A 19,265-nucleotide genomic window follows, 5' to 3' on the forward strand; every position below is an offset into this window, starting at 1 on the left:
CTGGTGACATGGGTAGTGGTCAAAGACTCTGTCAGGTGAATATTGGCATTTGAAAGAACATGCTACACGAAGAACTCTATAGAAGAGTAAATTGGAAAGAAAATCTAATGCAGAAAATAATTAGAAGAAAAGTGGTTAGATTTTTCTTAAATTGGTTTGGGACAATTAGAAAATTTTGACATATCTGCAGGATTGATGACAGCAGAATGATCAAAACTTTGATGTTTGATATAATGGATATCATAAACAATGGAAGAAAACTGCAGGCCCCCAGGGCATTTATGATGAAGATAGACAGCTTAATCCTACCTCATACAATTGAGAAAATGGGTGTTCTCACTCATTGGTAAAATAGGAAATCATTTTAGCATTCACTGCTACTGTATTTCAGTTTTTTGTTCAATTCACTTGCCATGCATGCAGTGTTTGCCATATTTGGAACATATATTGAAGTTTGTTTTATTATTATTATTATTATTATTATTATTATTATATAAAATATTTTTGTCTTACAGGTAGTTTACATTTTTGATGCATACAGTTTAACGATAATATTCAGATACTTAAAGGTTATATTCAGAGCATTATTCATTTAGCTTGTAAAATTATAAAAGATTTTTAAATCATTGTACCATATTACATTAAATAATATGCATAAATTTATTACTATTTTTTTTTATCTCACAGGTACCTACTTTTAAGTTTGTTCACTAGGTTGCACTAATAGCTGCTAGTCTATATTGTGCAATTAGTTTGCAGGCAGGTTAATTCTCTAATCACTGTAGCCATAGGAAAGGAAGGTATTGTGTATGTGGTTGAGTTCAGTTGAAAGAGAGGTTCCACTGGAACAAAGCTTGTGGGCTCTATTGGTTACAGTTTTAATAATGCTATATTGTTGAGAGGGGTGGTGGGAGAGTTTGTGAATGCATCTGCCTGTGTTAGTAGGTTTTCTGTACACAGAGAAGGAGAGGTTACCATTAGGAAGGCTTGTTACTAAGGTGTCTAGGAAGGGTAAACTATTGTTATTTTCCTTTTCCATCATAAATTGAATTCTTGATGTAGGCTGTTGAGGTGACTCTGAGGAAAGAGTCTAAGTGATTACAGAATTAAAAAATAATCAGTTCCTCCTCCATTCCCCGGCGATCTCTTCAGAAGGATGTAAGAAATGCCATCACCATGCCCTACATCCATGGCACATCAAAAAAATAGCTGGGTCCTTAAAAAAGAACCTCCACACAGTGTTTAAGCTCCAACATAAACTTACTACACTTATCCGTTCCACCAAAGATCAGCTCCCTCCTCTCTCAGTGCCTGGAGTATATAGAGTACCCTGTTCCTGCAAGCTAGCTTACTTTGGACAGACAGGCAGATCAGCAACCATCTACAATCACGATAATGATCAATCTGACCTTGCAGACCATGTTTTGGATACAATCCACAAGATCTCCTGGAGAAAAACCACCATGCTCTATCACAGTAATTTGAAAAAAGAAAGACTGTTTTTAGAATCTGCGGCGGCACTCGAGAAATCAAGCGAATTTAAATAAATAAGGTTGCATAACACTTCCCAAAATTTGGAAAACATTAATTATTAGAGATCTGACTTTACATCCTAGTCCTAGACAGGACTTTAGAGTCACCCACGTTTCACTTAGTATTGTATTGTATTTGAGTGTGTTGTTACATAAGTTATTTGTAATCCCTGAAGATGTCTCAGTGACTGAGATGAAATATTGGAAGAAAATTAGTTTTAATCCTTTCCAGGTGCTGTAAACATCAAATTAAATCTCCAATATGATGCCATCTTTAGATCACATATTGTAACTAAAAAGGAACTAATGTCCTATCAAGGTGACTTATAGGGACCAGGCTAAAAGCATGGTTAATTCAGAGAAGTCGAGCTAAATGTGATCTTAGAATAACCGTCTTTCAGATCTTAGGCTAATTAATACAAGTAACATCATTTGAGAACCATGGTCAGGAGAAGTGCTGTAGACCACTGTAAAGATGCCAGCAAATAGAAGAACAAAAAGGGCCCCAGTCCTGCATGGCTCTTTGCAATTCCACCAGGGTAGTGGTGAGAAATCTGCAAGAGCAGGGGGTGCTAAGAATCTCGCAGAGGAAGGCAGACCACCATCTGGAAATTCGACCCTATTTATTGGTTCCTTCAACACTAGAACTCTGTCTTCTGACTCCCATATTGATTTCCTGCTTCAAGAACTGCAAAATGTAAAGTTTGATGTCCTTGCTATCTGAGAAACCCGAAGAAGCTCTGAATTAAAAGCAAAATGGAACAATGGCAACCAAATTTTCCTGGGAGCCTCAGATAACACTACAAGGGCTGGAGGAGTTGGCTTCATCATAAATGAAAAGCTAACTAAAAATAATATTTCTTGTACAATCCATTCTGAATGACTAGGAACACTAATATTAAAAATTGGAGAATCCATAACAATAAAAATAATAGTAGCCTACGCACCCACCTCAACAGCTGACAAAGGAGAAATAGGAAATTTCTATGAAAACCTACGAGAAACATTACTGAAAAAAACGACATGCACAATAGTGTGTGGAGATTTCAACGCAAAGATTGGTACAGGATTTATTGAAGAAAAATACATTGGACTGTGGGGGAAAGGGGAAAGAAATGAACGAGGTGAACTCCTGGCAGAATTTCTAGAAGCAGAAAGGCTGTACATTATGAATAGTTTCTTTAAAAAGAGAACTGGAAAAAGATATGGACTTGGCAATCTCCAGATGGAGAGACAAGAAATGAAATTGATTTCATCCTAACAGATTGCAAAAGAATAATAAAAAATGTCGAAGTCATTGGGAAAACTTACTGCGACATTCGTTCAGACCACCGTCCAATAAGAGCCACCCTCAAAATACATAATAAAAATGAAGAATGCATACTAGCACAGTCCAACCATAAAAAAAAAAACACTCAAAACAGATAAACCCAGAAGAATTTAGAAAAAAGGTGGAAGAAACCGATCGTCTAGAATATAAAATTATTTGTAAACAACTGATTGTTTATTATTTTAACGGTATAATAGAACACAGAAACTAAGTAAATAATTAATTTATTAACTTGATGCTGATATTTCGCTGGTATTATAACCAGCATCTTCAGAGCACAAAAACACTGTTTGTCACAATACGCGAGACTAAAACAACATGGTGTACATTAACAAAATTGTAGCAGCAACACAAAGACTAGAGTCCTGATTTTGGTGCCCTCTATCTGAAAAAAAAAAAATTTTGTTAATGTACACCATGTTGTTTTAGTCTCGCGTATTGTGACAAACAGTGTTTTTGTGCTCTGAAGATGCTGGTTATAATACCAGCGAAATATCAGCATCAAGTTAATAAATTAATTATTTACTTAGTTTCTGTGTTCTATTATACCGTTAAAATAATAAACAACATGTTCGACGAACACATAAGTCTGTCCACACGTGTAAACAACTGAGGCAGAATATCAAAGACGACTATAACATATATAGAACAACAAAATTGGCAGAAGCAGTTAGGCTCAGCAGTAGCCTAAAAAAAGTAGAAAAAGAAATAAATCTAAAGCAACCACTACTGTCAGCCTTCATAGACAATCAAGGAAACAGACACACAAACAGAGGTGAAATGGAAAAAATAGTAAAATCGTTTTATGAGAACCTTTACTAATCTAAACAAGTAATCACAGCTCCAGTACCAGACAAAAATTTGGAAAATCTGGAAATACCATCTGTCCTACCTGAAGAAATAAAAATGGCTATCCACCATATGAAAATGACCGATCACCAGGAATTGACGGTATAAAATCTGATGAATTGAAAATGGGTGGACAAATACTCTTTAAAGCTCTAGCAGAAAGGTTTACCATATACAATTAAGGAAAGTACCTACTGAATGGAAAACATCAAAGACCATAATTCTGCATAAAAAAGGTAATAAAGAAGACATCAGTAACTACAGACCTATCTATCTATTAGCACACACACACACATAAAATATTCGCCAGAATCATCCTAAACCGAATACAAACCTCCATCAATGAAAATAACTGCCAAGAACAGGCTGGTTTCAAAAAAGGCTTTTCAACAATAGATCATATTCAAACTATTACTCAGCTAACAGAAAGATGCAGAGAATACCAAATCCCACTTTGTCTTCTTTTTATAGATTTTAAAAAGGCATTTGACATTGTTGAGCATAACGCAGTTTTCCAAGCTTTAATAGAACAAGGCATAGAAAAAGCATACATCCAACTCATAAAAGATATCTACAAAGAAAGCACAACAAATATCACCCTTTTCGATCACCCGATTAAAATTAACTTAAGTAGAGGAGTACAGCAGGGTGATGTCTTATCACCTAATCTCTTTACATCTACTCTGGACAGCATCATTCGAAAAATTGACATGAAAGATGGAATAAACATTGAAGGTGAAATATTAAATATCCTATTATTCGTCAATGATGTGGTATTAATATCTCACTCACCCAAACTCCTAGAATCAATGCTGAATAACATAAGCCAAAACTGCCAAAAAATTGGATTGGAAATACACCCTGACAAAACAAGATGGATGAAAAACAAATACCGTAAAGATCATACAATCACTCTAGAATCTCACACCATCGAAAAAGTTGAAGAATACATCTACCTCAGCCAGTCCATAAAAATGAATAATGATATATCAAATGAAATAACAAGGAGAAAAAAGAGCTGCTTGGATAGCCTTCAACAAAATAAAATCAACAATTACCAACCAAAACATAGATATAGACATAAGAGCCCATCTTTTCAATAGTCACATCTTACCAGCATTAACTTATGGCAGTGAAACATGGAACACAACTTTAAAAGAAGAACAAAGCTTAATAACAACTCAACATGCAATAGAAAGAAGAATATCCAATATAAACAAAATAGACCACGTAAGACACACAGAAATCAGGAAAAAGTCTGGACTCATAGATATAATAAAAACAATCTACAACAGCAAAAGAAGATGGGCAGGACATCTTGCCAGAATGAAAGACAACAGATGGACAGTCAGAGTTACAAACTGGTATCCGAGAGATACCAAAAGGAAACCTGGAAGACCAGCCTTAAGGTGGGAAGACCCAATGATTAAGAAAGTTGCAACAAAATGGAGAAGAAAAGCCCAAGACAGGAATAGCTGGACTCTTTACGACCTGTAGGCATGGAGAAATCCTGACTGAAACCACAGGTCCATCAAGGTAACCAAGGTAAACATCATTTGAGAGACCATGTAAAAGTGTCTCTCAAACCTATAGCAAATTCTATGTAGCACAATTGTCATCTTCCATTTAAACCTGAATTGTCTGCTAATGATACATCCATCATTTAACACTAAATGAAATACATTTTTTTATTGCATATTATTCAGAGCATTGTCTGCCAGTCCTGATTGCCATATAGATGAACTCAAGGGTAGATTTTATGTTGTTTGAGCGGATATTAAAGTAGGCTAAGTTGCAGGAGCAAAAAATTCTATACACTTTGGGATATGTGAGAGAATGAAACCACTGATCTTTGGGAAAACAAATGAAGGTTGCTGACTGGATGTATAATTTGAAAGTGCATGAACATTATATTTATGAAGAACTTAGGGTATATTTTCAGATGCATGGAATAGTTTGTGTGTGTGTGTGTGTGTGTGTGTATGTGTTGGCATGGTTGTGATGTATGCTCAGAAGGTGTTGGTTTGAATCCAGCGAAAGGTTGGTAACTTAGTTATTTAATTTGTTCTTCTGGTGGTGTTTCTGTCATAATATACTATTATGAATTGTCTGAACTAGTGGAAGTTCTGTTTTCAATTTCAATTTTTTTAGGTTGCAGAATTAAAATTCCTACCTGCTTGTATCAAATATCAACTCAAGAACCGACTGAAAAAACACATTCCTCTAGTCAGCAATTAGAATCAAACCTACAGTGGTTTACTTCTTGTGGACTAGTGTTTGCAGAAGCAGAAATGTTACCACAGGACTGCACAGGCTGCCAATTCCTAATTTAATTTGTTACAAAAAAAAAAATAATAATAATAATAAATAAATAAAATAAAATTCTGGGAAAAGAAAGTGAAGAATGATTTTAAGTGATCAGAAGTAGACAAAAAAAAAAAAAATCCTCTACAAGCTTATACAGAACAGGTTTTTGCACACCCTCATGCCTGTGGTCGGGACTCAAACCAACGGCTTGTTGATTGGAGAGCAGGTATGCTATCCACTCAGCTAGCTAAGCCATTTTCTTATCAGAGTTCATTATTATTATTTTTTTAATTTACTTTTTATGCTATTGAGTTAATAATAAATTATGTATATACATAATTTTTCAAAATGACAGTAATAACTCCATCATAATGGTTCTTCTGCGTTAAGGATATATCCAAATGTATGATGGGATAGAGTGGGAATGCATACAGTCATTTAATAATGGAATGAAATAATGACTGGAATGAAAGAGAAATTTTTATTGTATATTATTATTATTATTACTATGTGACACTTCCAAAGAGTCTAAGGTCTCACTGTGGCACACTACTCTACTACAATTCACTGTCTCCCTTACTTGATCCTCCAACTATATGACACCACTACTACTACTACCATCAACATACAGTGCCACCCACCAGCACATTGTCTGTAATTGCACATAAACATACAAAACTGGTGTTAAATTTATACTGTCATGGATAGTTCATTATAATGAATTTCTTTTAGCACATCATTGTCCTTACGGAGCTTTAGTTAGAAATTTTTAGTAGTTCGTGATAATGATATTTGCTGTTGTGAGGTTCGAATGTATATGTGAAATCTTAAATTCAAATATTTAAGAGTTCAGAAAGCCTGGACAGAGGGACGAATTCCCGATGATTGGAGTAGAGCTCTCATAGTACCCATATATAAAAAGGGAAATAAAACTGCATGTGAGAATTACAGAGGTATTTCCCTACTGAGTGTTCCTGGCAAGATCTATGCAAGTATACTTGAGAAACGGTTGAGAAGAATTGTGGAAGAAAAGCTTGGTGAAGAACAAGCTGGATTCAGGCCAAATAGAGGCTGTCAGGATCAGATCTTCACTTTACGACAAATAGTCGAGAAAGCATGGGAATATAACAAAGATCTGTATTTAAGTTTTGTCGATTTGGAAAAGGCATATGACAAGGTGCCAAGAGAGCTATTCAATACGCTGCAGTTATATGGTGTCAGTGGGGCATTATATCAAGCAATACTTAGTCTTTATTTGAGTTGTGAGTCAGCAGTTAGAATTGAAGGAGGTACAGGAAGATGGTTTAATGTTAAATCTGGTGTGAGACAAGGATGTACATTATCCCCTCTTTTATTCATTATCTATATGGATCACATTATGAAGGAAAGTGGTATTAAACATGATATCAAAATTGGAGATGTTAATGTCAGCTATTTATTTTATGCAGACGATGTTATACTTCTAAATAAATCCGCTACAAGTCTGCAAGATTCTCTGACTAAATTGAATAGCTGTTGTAATAGATATGGTATGAAGGTCAGCAATAAAAAGACAAAGACAATGAAAATAGGCAGAATCATTGAAAATGTCAACTGTGTTGTGAATGGAGAACCTGTGGAACAAGTAAAACATTTCAGCTACTTAGGCACAATTTTTACTGAAGATGGTAAACTAAATATAGAAATAGACAACAGAATCAGCAAAGCTGGTATGGTGGGAAGTCAATTGAATAAATTCATATGGAATAAGAAAGAAATTAGTCGGAACACTAAATTAGCTGTATACAAGACTGTGTTCAAACCAATTTTAACTTATGGATCTGAGAGCTGGGTCAGAAGTAAAACACTTGACCAAAGACTAGAGACCGCAGATATGAGAGTCCTGAGAAAGATTAGAGGCGTGAACAGATGGCATCAATGGCAATATCATATTAAAAATGAGGATATTAGGAAAGAACTTGACATTGTCAGCATCCAGGAATGCGTTAGCAGAGCTAATCTCAGATGGTATGGTCACTTAAATAGAATGGGAGAGGAAAGATTAGCAAAACAAGTGTTCTCTGCCAGGTTAGCAGGAAAACGACCCAGTGGAAGACCAAGATATAGGTGGATTGATACAGTACAAAGTGCCTTAGACGATAGAAATATAAGATCTGATAATGTTGGAGTCTTGACAAGTAACAGACTGATTTGGAGGAAAATTGTAGATAGGAAGTTAGTAATGATGTAATTTTTTCATGTAGTACTGTCATATCCTGTACACCCCTTGAGGGTACATGGCAGGAATTTGATGATGATGATGAAGTGAAAAAAAGTTTCTTAAAAGTTGCAAATTATTTTAATATTGTGTAAATTTGTTGTAGCTATCAAGAGTTATTTAATGATACATCCATCTATCATTTACTACTAAATAAAATACATTTTTGATAGATATTTATGTGTATAAATTTGGTTTATTTGTCTCAAATGAAAATTTCTCTAGATACAAAATTGATATTTATAATTTCTTTCTTAATTTCAGTTATGGTCATAATGCATATTTATTTATTTTTTATTTCTATTTTTTTTCTTCTAGGTTATGTTATTGTAATTAATGAATATGAGCCAATCATTTCAGCAGTTTAGAACTTCATATGCAAGCAGATAATTTTTAAACCATTAATCACATTTATTTTTAACTTATATGTATCAGGTTCTCATTATATATATTGTCTTCATATGCTACATGTTTAATAAACCTTTTACTTTCCTAGCACATGTGCTAAAAACAGCTGTTGCTCTTGTATAATCATTATGCTCAGAATTACTAAGTAACAGAAACAAAAATATAAAACTTTTTCTTACTTTTGGTAAGCCTAAATAAAAGAATTACAATAATATTCAAATATTACGACTACTCCTATATATTTTTCTAATTTTGGAAGTCAGCTTAAACTTTTCAAAATAATATGTGAGCTGCCTAGGATAAATCTTATAGAATACTGTGTTAATTTCATTAATTTATCAATTCCTAATTTCAAGAAATTTGATTAGAAATTGTTATTTTCTATTGAAATCAAAACATTTATAGTAATAATCATTCATTTCTCTGAATAATTCTTGCTAATACTATTTGAAAATTGGAAGTTATACTTTAACTGTATAGCTAATAAAAATTATTCTACATTGTAGCTCATTGATTATTTTATATATAAAATATCAAAAAAATTTGCATAGTAATTATAATTAAATAATAATAATTATTCCCATGTAACCTTATGTTCTTATTTTTGCTATATTTGAATATACTAAAAATATTTGTTATACTAATAGTTCACAAAATCTGGGAATGCAAATCTCATTCTTAAAATTTTTTTCACACTTGTTTCAGTTTTCAAACATACACATATTATACCAGGGCTTGAGAAATGCAACTTAAATCTTCTGACCACAAAAAACATTTTACTTGCCCAAGGTATTGGCCAGGTGTGTTGGGACTTCCACCTACTAGGTTAAGCAGACTCCCACATAAGATGAAATGAAATAGCAAAATAGTAAAGATTCACCCCTAGTCCTCCTCGAATACTCTTAATAGCATTGGGGGCGGGGGGGGGGGAGCAAGAAGGAAAGAAAAAAGGAGGTGAGACCAGTCTACAGATAATATAACAGATGTATATTACATGAAGTAAGACATGGTCCAGCATCAGGTACCCCAGGTTTGCCATGCCCATACTCACTCAAGTGAGCCCTTGAGGAGGCCTTAATGATATTGACATTGAAAATCAATGTTGATTTACAAAACAGAGTAATACATTATTTAACTTTCATTATACATTGCATGTAATTATAGAAAAATATACTTCCTTTAATGTGAGTTTAAAATATAGGCCACAAAACAGTTTGTATTTTCTTTTGTTACTGTTCATAATTATTTTTATTATTTGAGATCTCCAGGCAATCAAGGAAGGCTATAAATCACCCAAACCAGCTGTCATACCTTCCCTTAAATTCATGATCCCTAGATGCACTCACCCCTAAAGGCAAACTATTCCACTCGCTTACTGCTCTGGGAGAAAAACTTAGCTCTTACCTCTTTCTTGATTGCAAATTAATTTAATTTCCATGGATGCTCCCATGTTCTCTCGCCACCTTCTATATAATTAAAATTTTCATCAGATGATATCCTATAACACCCATTCAAAAGTTGATAACCTCTATCATATCGCCCATCTTTCTCCTATGTGGATTCCAGGGTCAATCCACATACTCACAATCTGTACTCAAAATCTAAATCCCATAATCCAGATATAATCTTTGTAACTCTTCTTTGAACCCTTTCCACAGCTTCTTTATCCCCTTGGAACCTGGCAGACCAAATCTGTTCACAATAATCCAGGTGTGGTCTTATCAAAACCTTATAAAGAGGCAAAATGACTTACTTATCCTTACATGTCAAGGTTTGCTTCAACATCACAATTATCCTCCGAGTTGTATTTGCAACTTTTGAATGTGACCTTTCAACTTCAAATTCCTATTCACCAATACACCAGGATCCCCTGCCTCCTTAGTTTCTTGTAGCATAACCCCACTAATATAACATGCCACTGGAACTCTAATCATGCCAAAGTGCATAATTTTACACTTACTAACATCAAACTGATAGTCATTTTCATTTGCCCAAATTTCCAGCCTATTCAAATCATTTTGTAAATGCTGAATATCAGTAGCATCCTGATTGCCCTGCATATCTTCGCATCATCAGCACATCTTTATGTTAGACCCTTCCACGATGTCATTAATGTACAGATTGAGCAATAATGGCCAAGGACTGTACCCTGGGGGTACACCACTCGTCATCTTAAATCTGGCAGATTCACACCTACTGTATACCACTTTTTTTGATATTTATCTCTCAACCATCTCTTGATCCAAGTCAAGAGTTTATATTCCAAACCCATATTCTCCAGTTTATGCAACAGCCTTTCATGTGGTATCCTATCAAATGCCTTAGAAAAATCCAACATTATCAGAGTGTATCCATTCCCTTTATCCAACTCGGCCGTAACATTGTTATAAAATATAAGCAAATTGCTAAAGCATGATCTTCCTTTAGTAAACCTATTCACACCAACTGTATACCACTTTTTTTGATATCTATCTGTCAACCATCCCTTGATCCAAGTCAAGAGTTTATATTCCAAACCCATATTCTCCAGTTTATGCAACAGCCGTTCATGTGGTATCCTATCAAATGCCTTAGAAAAATCCAACATTATCATAGTGTATCCATTCCCTTTATCCAACTCGGCCGTAACATTGTTATAAAATATAAGCAAATTGCTAAAGCATGATCTTCCTTTAGTAAACCTATGCTGCTCTTTTTGCAGAGTATAGCTTGTTTGTCTACCCATTTCTATATGCGAGTTCTTACCAACTTCTCTAAAATCTTCGCTACCACACAAGAGATACTGATGGGTCGATAGTTAGACACATCAGTTTTTGCAGCACTCTTGTACAATGGAACTATTATACATTCCTTCCATTCCTGAGCTGAGACTCAAGTCATACAAACATGTGAAAGGCCTAGCCAATTCAGCTGAGCATTCCATTAGCAAATGGGCTGATATTCCATCTGTCCCTATAGACAAATTTTTATCAAGGTTGTGCAACAGCTCTTCAACCTCTAACTCCAATGTAGCGCAAGAGCATTGTGCACCATGTTACATACAATCTCATACATACATGTTACATACAATCTCATTAGCTTCCAATACTTGAGTACCATCTGCATTTAATAACGTTATTCTTTCACATTCATTCTTTCTTTTGCTTGGCATAATAAAATTTTTTTGCATTGTCTTTAGTTTGCATGGCCAATTTCTTTTTATACTCTGATTTAGCTTTCCGCACAATACTCATTGTTTTTCTGTCCTGAGCTTTATGTATTTCATAACTCCTCTCACTGTTATTCTCATGATACTCTCTCTTACAGCGGGTGCACTGGGTAGTTCAGAAAGCCTGGACAGAGGGACAAATTCCCGATGATTGGAGTAGAGCGTTAATAGTGCCCATATATAAAAAGGGAAATAAAACTGAATGTGAGAATTACAGAGATATTTCTCTACTGAGTGTTCCTGGCAAGATCTATGCAAGTATACTTGAGAAACGGTTGAGAAGAATTGTGGAAGAAAAGCTTGGTGAAGAACAAGCTGGATTCAGGCCAAATAGAGGCTGTCAAGATCAGATCTTCACTTTACGACAAATAGTCGAGAAAGCATGGGAATATAACAAAGATCTGTATTTAAGTTTTGTCGATCTGGAAAAGGCATATGACAAGGTGCCAAGAGAGAAGCCATTCAATACGCTACAGTTATATGGTGTCAATGGGGCATTATATGGTTTAATGTTAAATCTGGTGTGAGACAAGGATGTACATTATCCCCTCTGTTATTCATTATCTATATGGATCACATTATGAAGGAAAGTGGTATTAAACATGATATCAGAATTGGAGCTGTTAATGTTCAGCTCTTTGCTTTATACGGAATGTTATACTTCTGAATAAATCTGCTACAAGTTTGCAAGATTCCCTGACTAAATTGAATAACTGTTGTAATAGATATGGTATGAAGGTCAGCATTAAAAATACAAAGACAGTGAAAATAAGTAGAATTGTTGAAAATGTCAACTGTGTTGTGAACGGGGAACCTGTGGAACAAGTAAAACATTTCAACTACTTAGGCACGATTTTTAGTGAAGATGGTAAATTAAATATGGAAATAGACAACAAAATCAACAAAGCTGGTGTGGTAGGAAGTCAATTGAATAAATTTATATGGAATAAGAGAGAAATTAGTTTGAACACTAAATTATCTGTATACAAGACAGTGTTCAAACCAGTTTTAACTTATGTATCTGAGAGCTGGGTCAGAAGTAAAACACTTGACCAAAGACTAGAGACTGCAGATATGAGAGTCCTGAGAAAGATTAGAGGCGTGAACAGGTGGCATCAATGGCAATATCATATTAAAAACGAGGATATTAGGAAAGAACTTGACATTGTCGGCATCCGGGAATGCGTTCTTCTTCTTCTACTACACGTTATTCCCTCTTCCCATGTAGGGTCGCGTGTTACTTTAGATGCGACTTTCTGGTTAGTACTACCAACCGACTCATCACCTGGTCTGCCGCTGGGTGGGGGATATATTTTTGACTGTAGAGGCGTATGTTCATGGGGCCGGTTTGCCTGTTTGCGGGATGAAAAACGCCAAATAAACTGGCGGAAAAAACCCTACTGACCGCGCCCAAGACTGGCTAACTTGGCTATGCCTGAGGAAGATCCTCAAATTCCTCACGTCTACAACGGGAATCGAACCTGGGACACTCCTTCCCCAGGCATATGGTTGCGAAGCGCAAAGCCACTAGGCTAACTGCGCGGTTATCCAGGAATGCGTTAGCAGAGCTAATATCAGGTGGTATGGTCACTTAAACAGAATGGGCGAGGAAAGATTAGCAAAACAAGTGTTCTCTGCGAGGTTGGCAGGAAAACGACCCAGAGGAAGACCAAGATATAGGTGGATTGATGCGGTACAATATGCCTTAAACGACAGAAATATAAGATCTGATAATATTAAAGTCTTGACAAGTAATAGACTGATTTGGAGGAAAATTGTAGATAGGAAGTTAGTAATTATGTAAATTTTTCATGTAGTACTATCATATCCTGTACACCCCTTGAGGATACATGTCAGGAATTTGATGATGATACTCTCTCTCCATATCTTCTTGTGGATCTCTTGTTTAATAAGGTTGCACGTTCATTTCACTTGCAACCTATTTATTCTTCAAACACCAGGGATACATTCAGATACCACCTCATTTAAGCACTTTTTCAAAGATTCCCATGCATTGCTGACATTTTTCCCATTCAGTAACTGATACCATGGGACCAAAGATAGTATTCTCCTAAGTTGATCATAATTTCCAGCTTTGTAATGGAAACACTACAAAGCTAGAAACACTGATGGCAAGGTGTACTCACAGTAAAGTTTGGTGGTGGAGGAGTAATGGTGTCAGGTGATTCAGCTGGTTTGGAGTGGGACCACTGGATGTTGTCTGTGGTTCCATGAAGGCAAGTAGCTTGATACTGTGGATAATCAGGTTCTGCCTACACAGTGAAATTTTTATGGAACAGATCTGTGTTACTATCAAGACGACAATGTCCCATACCACAAAGTTGCAGCTGTTATGGAATGGTATGGAGAGATTAGTGTTAAACAACTGTCCTAGCCTGTGCAGAGTCCTGACTTCAACCCCATCGAGCACCTGTGGGATGAATTGGAGCAGAGATTGAGGTCCAGATCAGCATGTCCTCGATCTGTCACTGAACTCAGTACTGCTTTGATGGAGGAATGAAGAAATTATACCTGTCTACTGCACATTGGTGATTGGTGAAAAGCATGCAGGAGGTAATCAAAGCCAGTGGTGGATATATTCGATATTAGGGTTTGCCTGCTGGTATCAATCATACGTTGTTAAAGTGTCTGGACTATTATTGGTGCTGTTTGTGTGTGTGTGTGTGTGTGTATCTGTAACATCTTTTTTTTGCGACTCCCATTCATGAAAAGCTTGTAAGCATATAGTGCATTAGTACTGTGAATGGGCTGAGGATTTTTATTTATATTGATGTTATATAGCAGGGGTGACAACTACGCGTCCTTTTGGAGTTAAAATAATTCCGGTAAGACTTAGAAGAGCTTCAACCTTTGACTGATGCAATGGTACTGAAGTAAATGAGTGTGCCCACAGCAAGGCCCATGGTGGTAGGGATGCAGAAGCTATGCCTGCCGGCAACAACATGTTAGTTACACTTTCGGTGCTCAACTATCGATATTGTTTAATATATTGTTGTGCGAGTCCATTGACAGTGCTTGTTATCATTGACCTCTTTTTCAAGTGCTTAGAAATGTCATAAAAAATGTAAATATGAAGAGGAACACAAGTTTCAGGCCAGAGTGGGAAGAGGAGTTTCTTTTAATGAAACAACAAAGTAAACCAATGTGTGCTATATGCCAGACAACTTGCACAATTCAAAGCTAGCAATCTCAAGCATCATTATGACATGCATTACAGTAATTTTAGTAAGGAATTTCCTCTTGGCTCTGATCTGAGACAAACTAAACCTCCAACTTTGAAAGAACAACTCCATGTAAATTAATATCTTTATGTTTATTAAAGAGGCTGATGTTACTACTGAGGGAGAACTGGAGCGTTTAGAACTTCAAGAGGACGAAGGACAAGCTAGTGAGCAAAGTGGATGTTCCGTAATTGAGATTTGGAAGCAAGTTCCGGACCAGCAGTATTCAACACTTAAGCAATGTGCCAAAAAACTGATTTTTGGGACAATGCACTCCTGTGAAGTGCAATATTTGACTCTTAAATGTATTAAATCTAAATATAGATCTGTTTTAAATTATGAACATTTGAATGCTCTTGTAAGAACTGCTTTGACTAATTACACCAGGTCTGTTGGCTCCTTTGTAATACTATGCTATTATTTACTTTATGTTCTCTTTACCTTCAATTACTACAGGTTATCTAATTTCTAATACCTTGGGAACCTTGGAAAATTTATTTAATGTTACAACTGCACCACCAAGATTCCCCTTTATAGGTATTAAATATAATTAAGATTTACCTGCAGAATCTCTCTAGATCTATCTCAAGCTTTATTGACAGTCGTGGCTACTCTTATTTACCTTCGCTCACAGGTTCGTATTTATTCAGAAGCAGTGCATTGGATTAAGTATCAGTGAATGAATTTTTTAACATAACAAACATATTTATTAAACTATGATGCAATTACAGTGGAACCTTGGTTGTCGAACTTACTTCGTTCCCGAAGGCTGTTCGGAAATCGAATTGTTCAAAAACTGAAACCATTTTCCCATAAGAATTAATGTAAAATGGATTAATCCATTCCCACACCCCAGATGATTGTTAATTTAAACCTTTACAACAGTACTTCATGCATAAGATCGTTTACAAACATAATGAAAATGCATAAGATCTTACATAAAAAGAATAAACACAATAAATAGATCAAATAAAAAAGAAAATTTAACTTCACTTTAACTATACATACAGAGGATAGTTGTTGGCATAAGTGAAAGGAGGTGAGTAAGGGGAGTTCCCTTCCATAAAAACATCAGGTTACTGTCCTGGGGTTTTTCTCTTTTCTGTCTCTTGGTGCCACTCGACTGCTTGAGACACACTGGGGCTCTATCTCACTAAAAACTGTCCAATGACATTTGGTTTTGCCTGCGTTTTAAAATGTTTCTGAAGTGAGACATGGCACTGTCATTGAAATGGTTTATGATGCGGTTTGCTACAGCTTTGTAAGTGTGATATTTTGCCACAAAACTTTGCACCTCACCCCATTTCATACACATTTCTTTGATCAAAGAACTAGGAACATCCTCAATCCCTTCCTCTGTGTCTGAAGACATTTCCTCCACCTCTGTCTTTTGCTGCTCCTTCTGAAGGTGTTCCAGTTCTTCCATGGTGAGCTCATTCCTGTGATCCTCCACATCAACATTGTCAACTTCCAAGCCCATGCCCCAGCGACACAATATCATCGACAAGAGCAACATGCTCAGTCTCTTGTCTGCTACACAGTCTGGCCACAATTTTCTCCAGTCCGAGTTCATCGTCCTGTAAGTCACTTGTGCCCAGGCTTTGTCAAGGATACTTAAGCAATGGAGGATGTTGAAGTGATTTTTCCAGAATTCTCTGAGTGTTAATTCTGTGTCAGAGGTCACTTTAAAACAGTGCTTTGGTGTAGAGTTTCTTAAAGTTCGAAATGACCTGCTGGTCCGTAGGCTGAATTTGTGTTAGGGTGCAGGAACTTCACTGTGATAAAATCAGACTCGTCCTCTAAGCCTGGAGGGTGAGCAGGAGCATTGTCGTTCACAAGAAGGTATCTAATTGGCAAATTTTTTCTTGAAGGTATCTTCTCACACCTGGGGCAGACTTCATGAATCCACTCAATAAACAATTGCCTGGTTATCCAAGCCCTACTATTAGCCCTTCACATAACAGGCAATTTACTTTTCATCACGTTATTTGTCTTAAACACCTGCGGATTCTCAGTGGTACACAAGCAATGGCTTGACCTTGAGGTCCCCACTTGTGTTTCCACAGCAAAAGTCAGCCTGTCCTTCATTGGTTTGTGTCCTGGCAATGCTCTTTCCTCCTGAATGTAGGAAATGTAGGTCCTCTTTGGCAATTTTTTTTCCAAAATAGGATGGTTTCATCATTGTTGAACAGTTGTTCATTTGTTGGGTAAGAAAACCCTCAGCCTTTACATAGTCACTAAATTCTTGCACATATTTCTCGGTTCGAACTCGCAGCCTCCCCATGCCTAACCACACTATGTATGCTGCTTCTCTTAAATTTCTCGAACCACCCTCTACTAGCTTTGAACACATCAGTATCAGGGTGTTTCATTAACAGGTCATGTAATTGCCTCACTTTTTCACAAATTATAGCCTCAGAAACACTATCACGATCTTTGTTTAGTAAGAACTCTCACTCTTCTTGCAACATCAGCTCTCTTGAGCGCCTAATTATTTTTGAGTATTGTACATATCGTTGATTTGTACCATACCGAACTGCATGGCATGATTCGAGCCATGAACGGTATTTTCATGTTTGGATATTATTTCTTTTTTTCATCTCTTGGTTCTAACAACTTTTCTTTTCGCTTTGCTGCTATCACTATTCTTCTGCGGCCCCATGGTGGCTTAATTAATTATTGAAAGAACACGTAAGACCACAGTAATAACTATTAATTAATAAGGTACAGATATTTCATACTAAAACATAGTACATCTTCAGTGTTACAAACAGTTATAGGAATGGAATACAAGTAACGAACATTCAGTGGATCACCTATGATATACATTAAAATGCATTGTTGCCGCGATCTAGGAAACGATAAAAATAATAATTAATATTTAAGATAATTTTCTTTTTAATGATTACATAAAATAAAAGTCTGCCAGATCTTCGAGAGAGAGAGAGAGTCATTTCGATTTAAATTGGATCAGTGCTAAATAGCTTCACAACTTTCTTTAAAAAGGCGTCCATATTTGAACCTGCATCTATGGAGGAGAATAGCTTTATCCCACTGGATATTATGGGTAGTGTTAATACTGTGTTGTGCTAAACCAGACTTCTGAGGTTTGTTGTATTCAATATAATATTGATGTTCTTTAATTCTTTTTTCCAGAGAACGGCCAGTTTGTCCAAAATAAGAAACATCGCATTCACATGGTATTTGGTAAACGTCAGCCAAAGATAGAGATGACAGTTTATCTTTTGTAGAAGGCAATAAGGAAGAAATTTTGTTGATAGGAATATATGGGGGAATCAATTGGTACTTTTTTCTAATTCTACCTATAGGTTCTGAGATTCCTGGAATGTAGGGGATCGGAACTCTGTGGACTGTTGAAGAAATTAGGTATTGGAACATAAGATTCAATTATCTGTTGGATTTGATTAGGGTGGTAATTATTCGATTCCATTACTCGAACTTCTTCTGGTACCTTATCTACAAGTGTCTTTTGAAAGCCCACATTTACTGGCAGATACATTAATAAAATGTCTGCTCACCACAGATATCTCAAAAATTTGGCATTCTTAAATCTCTAATTAATAGAGCACATAAAGCTTGCTCTTCTCCAGAAATCTTACAAGAACTTTCAATCGTAAAAGTTAATGGAATCGAATAATTACCACCCTAATCAAATTCAGCAGATAATTGAATCTTATGTTCCGATAAGGTTTCTTCAGCAGTCCACAGAGTTCCAATCCCCCTACATTCCAGGAATCTCAGAACCTATAGGTAGAATTTTAAAAAAGTACCAGTTGATTCCTACATATTCCTATCAACAAAATTTCTTCCTTATTGCCTTCTACAAAAGATAAACTGTCATCTCTATCTTTGGCTGGCGTTTACCAAATACCATGTGAATGCGATGTTTCTTATTTTGGATGAACTGGCTGTTCTTTGGAAAAAAGAATTAAAGAACATCAATATTATATTGAATACAACAAACCTCAGAAGTCTGGTTTAGCACAGCACAGTATTAACACTACCCATAATATCCAGTGGGATAAAGCTATTCTCCATAGATGTAGGTTCAAATATGAACGCCTTTTTAAAGAACGTTGTGAAGCTATTTTACACTGCCCTCATTTAAATC

At 35.9% G+C, this 19,265-nt stretch overlaps 1 protein-coding gene across 1 annotated transcript in view; it reads left to right on the forward strand.

The window, feature by feature from the left end:
- The window catches only part of Pfdn4 (prefoldin subunit 4), a 55,356-nt gene extending 46,168 nt beyond the window's left edge, over positions 1–9,188 (forward strand). The window contains exon 5 of the mRNA XM_090398064.1: positions 8,594–9,188. The gene's annotated coding sequence lies outside the window, so the exon portion shown is untranslated. The remainder of the gene's footprint in view (positions 1–8,593) is intronic.
- Positions 9,189–19,265: the final 10,077 nt, after the last annotated feature.

This window comes from Typopeltis vanoorti, chromosome 9 (assembly GCF_054136105.1).
Source record: "Typopeltis vanoorti isolate ZY-2024b chromosome 9, IOZ_Tvanoo_1.0, whole genome shotgun sequence".
NCBI lineage: Eukaryota > Metazoa > Arthropoda > Arachnida > Uropygi > Thelyphonidae > Typopeltis > Typopeltis vanoorti.